At 34.4% G+C, this 9,025-nt stretch overlaps 1 pseudogene; it reads right to left on the bottom strand.

The window, feature by feature from the left end:
• Positions 1–225: 225 nt before the first annotated feature.
• LOC113457757 lies at positions 226–375 on the bottom strand (annotated as a pseudogene).
• Positions 376–9,025: the final 8,650 nt, after the last annotated feature.

The raw sequence follows: 9,025 nt of genomic DNA, 5'->3' as shown, positions 1-9,025 counted from the left end.
ACATATGCTACTATTGGCTTATGTCTTTTTACTCTTCATGTCATCTCATTAGTTATTTTTTTCTTCTAGGGTTTAGAACATATTAAGTCAGGTATAAGAATCACAGGTCAAGTGCTTTTGGGATTAACATATATATTACTGTAGTACTGTAGGAATTTTATCCCAGTAACTACATAATCCACTTAATTTCTGGTATAGTGATTAAAACCTTTTATTTATTTGTTTCAGGGGAGAGCACGAGCACAACTCCCTGCTACCACGAATTGTACAGCATAGCTTCCTACATGTAGGGAAATAGCAGGAGTCAGGACATCCAGAGAGCAATGGATAAGCTGCACTTTGGAGATTATAAAATCTCCCCTTCCAGGTAAGTATTAAATTTTAATGGTCTTCTCAATATACTGTTGCAAATGATCAGTATAAACATGTCACTCAAGCCTGTTCCTCGATACGAGTAAGCACTCTAGCAATTAAAAGCACATGGATTATTTACCATCACTATGGCTTTATTTATGACATTTTATTTTTTTCGCCATTCAGCTTTGAAAATAGATGTAGTTGTTTAGGAATACACAAGCTTTCCCCTTGGCAATTTAAAAGTGTTTCTTAATGTCTTGTGCCATTTATAGTGGCACAGAAGGCCGAAGCTAGGATGACTTTACCACAGATAATCTGTTGTTTTACTTTTGTCTTTACATGTCTGCTTGATTATTATTTTGCTAAATGGAAGAAAATTATGACTTTCTTGTCATTTATATCCATTCCCTTTTTTTTTTTTACTGCTGACTGTGGTAGCTATGCTGATTTTTTTTTGCATTATGTGTTTTTCAATTTGTATGATGACTGTCCAGCTCTACAGAGGTTACTTAATACATATCTGTCTCGTTCTCATTTTTTTACTTGGCTTCATACATATAACTGATTTGGTTTTTCTATATTTATAGTAAAACTTTCATTAAACCAAAATTTTTAACTGTTTTTGTTTACTTAAATATGTTTGTACACATGTTATTTATTTTTTCTATTTAATTTTTATAACATTATGAATATTCTATTTCCCAAATACATATTTTCCACTATCCTTTATTTTAAATTTTTTCAGATATAGTCCTGTGTAGCCCATGGGCATCTCTGATTAGCTACATAGACAAATAAGGTCTCAGCTTCCCAAGGGCAGAAATTATAAGCTGGAGTGATGAAACATGGATTTTCTTAGCTTTTTGAAAACAAGGAACATATCAGTATTTCTATTGCTATCCCTGGAATACTCTGTGTGTGCAATTTGTTCATTCTTCAAACATAAAAGCGATATTGCTTCTCCTTGACTTGTAAGAATCTTGTTACACACTTAGTTCTCAGGGAACTGGTGGTAACGAAAAGAAATAAGGGTATCCCATGGAAAAGGCACACAAAAACTTTATGATAAACTCTAAGATATATTTCAAGAAACTGAAAATGTAAAGGATAAAATATTCAGAGCTGACACAAACTTAGGAAAGAATTTCCTAATTTGACAGTGTCTAGAAAAGATTCCTGTACTACATTTTAAATTATATGATAAGATGAAGAAGAAAAGCTATTCCTGTATTTTATAAGTAAATTTGAAATTAACAATTTGAAGTTTTAATTATAATCTAGTAAGTAAAATTAAATCTACTAACTTTTTCATTTACTTTTGCATTTATAGAAGAAAATGAAGTAACTTTAATATTTAGATAACACTTTCTTATATTAAAGATTGCATTTTGTTATTAACTATAAAATTATTCTGCATAGTATCAGCTTGGATCATCTTTAGTGATGTTCTTTTCCTGTAACAAGGAGGCTCCCAAGCTATGTCTGCATCACTAATGTCTATATTGTATGGTATATACATATGAGATATATAAAACACTTTGAAGATTTTAGGACTCTTAAAGATTCCAAGAGAGTAATACTTTCCAATATTTTTTCATCGAATTATTCATTTCCTGTTGAGTATTTTACAACATATAAGTATTATTATATTCACACTTAAGCTTACATGCAATAGAGAAAGAAGAATATTGTTACCTAGAAGAAAAGTTCATACTATTTCTTAAGGCTTATCAAATTCAAGCAGACGGGGGACTGCTAGAAGTTAAAGGGCTTGCTTCCCAGCCTGAAGATGCAAGTTTTACCCCTGACAGGCTTATGGTAGAAGAAGAAAACCAATACCCACGCATTGTTCTCTGATTTCCGCACATATTCTGTGGCATGTGCACATGCACGCAGTGCACAATAATAAATATAATAAGATATTTTAAAAACAAGCTGTAATGCAACAACAATGATACACAATTTAGGGTTCTTATTTTTATACTCACTAACTAAACTTTTTTTTTTTTTTTTGGTTTTTCGAGACAGGGTTTCTCTGTGGTTTTGGAGCCTGTCCTGGAACTAGCTCTGTAGACCAGGCTGGTCTCGAACTCACAGAGATCCGCCTGCCTCTGCCTCCCGAGTGCTGGGATTAAAGGCGTGTGCCACTGCCCGGCACTAACTAAACTTTTAAAACAAATATTTATATTTTCACTCCTCAAGTTAGCCACAGTGGCACACTATAAAATTTTCCCACTTTCAAATCACCTTTAGAAAAGAACATAGCCATAGATCATTGGCAATGATAATTTCTAGCCATGAGGCGGTGTTGTAAACATATTTACTATGTTTGTATTGTAAACGTATGTGTTGTAAACATTAATAAATAAGGCATGGAGTGATGAAAATGGGGTAAAGGGGATACAAACACCACTCCCTCCGTAGATTCTTTAAAAATGAAGCAATGATTTTAGAGAAAAAAGATGTTATAACTCTGATAATCATGAGATTTTCACCAATCAAAGAATGGAGAAAAAATCAATTTACAAATTTCGCAGTATTTTCCTTTGTACTGGCTCCCTGTGTACTCAATGACTGTGACAGGATAGCCGGATTTCCCTGATTCCTGCTTCTAAAAAGAGCATAGCAGTCATTAGCTACACAAGTACATTGGTTTAACCTGTGTGAAGTTTCTGTCACCTTAAGGGTTTTTACCTCTTCAATTTATTTTGAAATGTAACAGCTGTTGCAGTAAAATGTAAAGTGTGTTTAGATCATAGGGCTTGGTTTTCATTATTTCCATTCCATGGAAGTTGCTCCATCATAGAAGAGAATATACATATTTCCTTCTTTACTCTTCCACGACGAAAGGATAGAAAATAAGGCTATCATAGGGCATGACAGCAGTCTTCTTAGATGCTGAATCTGCCATCACTGGATATTGAATTTAGCAAACCATAGAACCATACAAAATAAATCTCTTTTCATTTAACTTTTCCAGTCTTGGATATTTTGAAATAGAGGAGAAAACAATCTAAGATGACTAAGGGAAGTGATGCAAGGAGCTGGCTGGTTTTTACTTTGGTTAACTGAAGTCTTAGGGTTAAAAAGCAAAAGCAAAGGAAAAGCAGGCATTTTTCAAATCCGTTGTAGGATAAAAGGGAAACATGAAAACATGCTTGAAGAAGATTATGCTCCCATTCAGATTATAGAAAGCATTAAGATCCAGTAAAGAAAATCGGGAAGCAGGTTTTTAAAAAGTTTCTTTAGAAAACGAAGGCATTACGAACTGTCAGTGAACATTGGTCATTCAAAAAGTCACAGGCATGCCGAACACTGGATGCCGGCACAGAAAACAACTACAAACCAAAGAGGAAAAAAAAGCGTGAAAGGAGGTTGGGAGTGAGGGGATCAGGGCTGCAGAACCTCAGCACAGCACCACGCTGCAAGTCTGACTAAAGACATCTTCTTTGCCGTCTCCTCTCTGCTCCGATTTAACACTTACCAATGCAACAGGAAAAGATGACACGGTTCATCTCATTTTTAAGACTAACTATGGTTTTGCTTCGTTATAGGTTTATGTCTACATAGGAGTATATTCATATTAGTATAAGTGCCCGAAGAAGGAGAAGAGCTCACAGGGCTGCTTGATGTCAGGACTGGAAAGAGACCTTAGGTGCTCTTGATGATCAGCATGTGATTTTAACCAATGAGTCAGTGCTGCAGAACTCTCAATTCATTGCTTCTAATGTCTTCTTTATGTGCTGAGTATAGTTGAATATCTTTCAGACATTTTCAGTTATATCATTTTCCTTCAGAACTACAATATTTTTTTTTGGTTTAGAACTACAATATTTTTAAAGTTTCACAAAATGCAGAAAAATGAATAGATTTAGATTGTGTAATATTAACTGAAGGAGTATAATCTCAGAAAGAAATAAACTGCATTTTCCTCTCTTACACTTTGAATTTAACCAACACCAGACATATATATGTAAATAAGTGTCTATCTGGGCACAGGATAAAAAGACAGAAAGAGAACAAGAAAAGCTGCGCATAAGGGGCTAAGAAGGCGCTGAATGCGGGTAATAAACATGAGTTTTGAAAGAAGATATAAAGCTAATTGTTTTTTACTTATAATTCTGTCAGGTATTATTTTTTTCGTGGTGGGTGTGTGCGTAAATTTTATTTGATGGTGAAAGAAAAATATTTCACATGAAGTCTTACAGCTTCTCATTTATAAATGCCAATTTGAACTGTATGTAAATTCATTATATTCTGGAGATTTGGAGTATGGTTAATTTTGGTGTGTGACATTTTTATTTATTTGCATATTTTTATTAGAAAATGTTATTTTAAAAGGTAAAAGTTTTACTACACACACAAAAAAATGCTCCTTTAGTTGTCTTTACACCGTAAAGCCCCATAATTACCTGTAGATGTCTTAGTCATGTTGACAAAATCATTAATTGATTAAAAATAAAACTTACATGAATCCATATTACTTTTTGAATAATAAAAACTTCAAGTAGCTAATTAATTTGAATTAAACCTACAAATCATCCTTTCAAAATATTATTAAAAGAATAAGTGCTATCATGTCAGGAAGAAAAACAGAAAAACAGAGCACAAAAAAAAATCGCACACATTTGAAAAGGAAACTATCATTCTTATGCCTTGTGCTTGTCTTTTTAGCTCCTGGAGAAATTGCTGGTTTTTCAGAGCACTTCAGAGCTTTCTATTCTGGTTTCATGTTACTAATATCTATTTAGGATTGTGAATTCTGAAATTCTGAACACAAACCAAATACGTATGAAAAAAATATTGAGCTGTGGCAAGCAAAAATGATTGATACAGGCCGTGCATCTACAGAAATAATGAAAGTTGCTTTTTCTTCATTTTAAAGAGAAAGTTAATATTATATAAAATATTCACTAAATATGAAATGCAAGACAAAACATCGATTTAATAAGAAATTAGGTCAAAACTAAGAAAGTGAATAATTAAAATCTTCTTCAATTATCTCTAGATGTAATTAAGCTGTGCAGAATGTAAATTCTTGCATATAATTTGACATCCTTCTGACTTTAATGCAAATATATGAGATCCAACTAGAAGCAATAAGAAGGATGCGTGCAGGATATTAAATTTCCAAGGCAAGAGTATGCAATGAAGACAATGGCAAAATTAGACATGATTGGCCTTCTAACAGAAAGATTTTGTTGCTAGAATTTATTTAGTAAAGCAAGAGAAGCAGACCTTCTGCCAACTTCTTGTCAAATTTGCTCAGATTCACCCTCTCTCTCGTTTGCTGTCTCTATCTTTAATCATAGCTTGAATTTTCTTCATGAGTGTTTTGTTTTCATAGGCAACAGATTCCTTATCAAACACACATATTATAAGACACAAAATGCCTTCTATTAATAAAACATTATTGATAAATCTAACAATTTCTTAATCACATGATGTACGCAACACTTTAATTTTATAATTTCCAAGTGATTGGCAATAAAACAGCTTTATTTACCCAATACTACCATTATTATCCTCTTACCTTTATCCCATTAAGAAATAAACTAACAAACAATAACAGCAGCAAAGTGAATCTTGCAATAGCTAGAACAAGGATTTTTAAATTCCTTGAATTAAGAAAAAAATGATCATTGAATCACCAATAAATCACAGAGAAATATGTAGATGTGTCCTAGAGTTGGGCTGTTATACTGTGCTGCTCTGTTGTAAACATACCAATTTTATTTAAATATTATCTAATTTTCTTACTTAGAAAATTGTTTTGTTGTTTTTGTTTGGTTTGGTTTGATTTGGGTTTTTTGTAGTCTTTTTCACTTTTCCAAGAAGTGAAATTTTTGGTTTCAAATATAATTTATAAATATGCAATGAATTCTCCATACTCTACGTATCCAAGTAACCATGAATGCATGTTTACATATATTAGTTCAGTGAAGTTGTTAAATTTCTAAAGCCCAAAATTTGAAATAACAGTTCACTGAAACCTTATTTTATATACCAATACAGAGACCTTTTAAAGCTATATTAAACCCCCTGCTTTGCCAGAGGCCAGCAAGCACCTAGAATCCCAGGCAAGCCCCACACATGCATATTGTTAAAACTCCCTCAACACTCACCAAGCCTACCCCCAAAATTCTACACTCCTCTTCACCATCTCCCAAACAACAATTCTGAGGGAAGCCCCTGCTTTACCAGAGAGTATGCATTCAAACAGATCCCCAGGTGGATCCCCTTCTGATCCTGGTTACCCCTGCCAGGAGAACCTTGGCAGAGACACCCGCTGAAGCAGAGGTCAAGCTAGCCCATGTAACTGCTGGCTAATTCTGCCAGAAGATCAAAGAGGAAACAGGAACCAAGTGAAAAAAAAAAAACCCACCCATCCAAACAAAAAACAAACTCAGAAATCAGCACCTAGAAGTATAATTATCCCAAACCCAGATGCCTAGACACCAGCATAAGAATGCAATCAACAACAGCCCAGGCAAAATGTCAGTACCAGAATTTAGCTATGCTACTATAGCAAGCCCTGAATATTCCAACACAGTTGATACACAAGAAAATGGCCTTAAAACCAGTTTTATGAAGATGATAGGGAATGAATAAATTCCTTAAAGAAATTGAGGCAAAGACAAACAAAAGAATGGGAAGAAATAAATAATTTCCTTAAAGGAAGCCATGTGGGAGGAAGCTGAAGAAATAAAGTTATTTAAGACCAGATAATTGAAACGGAAGGAGAGAGAGAGAGAGAGAGAGAGAGAGAGAGAGAGAGAGAGAGAGAGAGAGAGAATAGAAAATAAGACAATCCTGGACATGGAACATCTAGGCAAGTAAACCAGAATGACAGATGAAAGCATTCAAATAAAAAGTAAACACAGACATACTAGAGTTAACAGATTCTATGAATCAAATGTACCTAACATATATCTACAAAGCATTTCACCCGAAAAAAAAAAAAAGAATATACCTCCTCCTGAGCATCTCACAGAATATTCTCCAAAATTGACCACATACTCAGTCACAAAGCAAGTCTCAACAGATACAGTAAAATTAGAATAATTCTCTTCATCTTATCAGACAGCACAGGTTAAAATTAAATTTCAAAAAATGACAAAAACAACCAAAAGCCTATAAACTCATGGAAACAAAAAAATCTTGACTGAATGACTTCTGGGTAAGGGGAGAATCAAGAAATAAATTAAAGACTTCCTAGATTTCAACAACAATAAGTGCACAAAATTTAAATATAGGGGACACAATGAAAGATGTACTAGGAGGAAATTGCATAGCACTAAGTGTCTACATAAGGATGCTTGATTGAGAGTGAGATCCCAGCCCTCTAACACCCCTATGTCCAAGGACTCTGGGATGTTTGATTAAAAGTGAAATCCCAGCCCTTCAACAAATCATGTTGGTTTATGATAGCATGTAGAAGAATGTAATAGATGCATATCTATTACCATGCACAAAACTCAAGTCCAAGTGAATTACATATCTCAATAGAAACCCAGATAGACTGAAACTGATAGAGGGGAAAGTGTCGAATAGTCTTGAGTACATTGGCACAGAAGACAACTTCCTACACAGAAGAATTATAGTAGATGCACTGTGAACAACAATCAGTAAATGGGACCTCATTCAACAGAAGAAAAAAATAAAAAAAAAAAAAAACTTCTGTAAGACAAAGAAAACCACCAATAGGGCAAAGCAGCAGCCTACAGAATGGGAAAGATAGTCACAAATTGCTTATCTGACAGAGGACAAATATCCAAATATATAAAGAACTTTAAAAAATGAAAAAAACACCAAAAAGCTAGACATTGAAGAACCAAGTAATCCAAATTTAAAAAAAAAATGATACAGATATGAACAAAGAATTCTCAGCAGAGGAACTCTCAAATAGCTGATATACACTAAAAGAAATGCTCAATGTCTTTAGTCATCAGGGAACTGCAAATCAAAGTGACACAGATTCCATCTTACATCTATCACAATGACTGAGATCAAAATCACAAGTGACTGCTTCTGCTGACAAGGATGTGGAGTAAGCGGAACACTCTTCACTGCTGGTGGGAGTGCAAACTAGTATAGCCACTATGGAAATCAACATGATGGTTCCTCAGAAAATTGGAAATTGGTCTAAGTCAACACCCAGTGATACCACACTTGGGCATATATATGCTCAATCATACCACAAGGACTCTTAGTCAACCGTGTTCATTACAGCTTTATTCATAAAAGAAACTAGAAACAATTTAGATTTCCCTTAAGTAAAGATGGATAACGAAATGTGGTACATTTGCACCATGTAGTATTACTTAGGTCTTAAAAACAATGACATCATGAAATTTGAGGCTAGAAACAATCATTATTAGTCTGACAACTCAGACGGAGAAAGACAAACACGGTATGTACTCACTCATTCATAAGGAGACATTTGCTGTTAAGTAAAGGATATTGATGCTACAAACCAGAGACCTTGACAGATTAAGTAGTCAGGAAGGCTCAAGGGCAGACCCATTGTCTCCCTGGGAAGAGGAAATAGAATAAATTTTTGGGGTGAGTGGGGGCAGGTGCGAACAGGACAGACCAGGCAGAGAGTGGGAGGGACAGAGGGAGAGAGTACTGGGAGAGATGATTGGAATTTGGGGACATTTGTGGT

Source organism: Microtus ochrogaster, linkage group LG5 (assembly GCF_000317375.1).
Source record: "Microtus ochrogaster isolate Prairie Vole_2 linkage group LG5, MicOch1.0, whole genome shotgun sequence".
Classification (NCBI taxonomy): Eukaryota; Metazoa; Chordata; class Mammalia; order Rodentia; family Cricetidae; genus Microtus; species Microtus ochrogaster.
The sequence above is the reverse complement of the archived record's forward strand: the minus strand, read 5'-3'. Positions and strand labels throughout refer to the sequence as shown.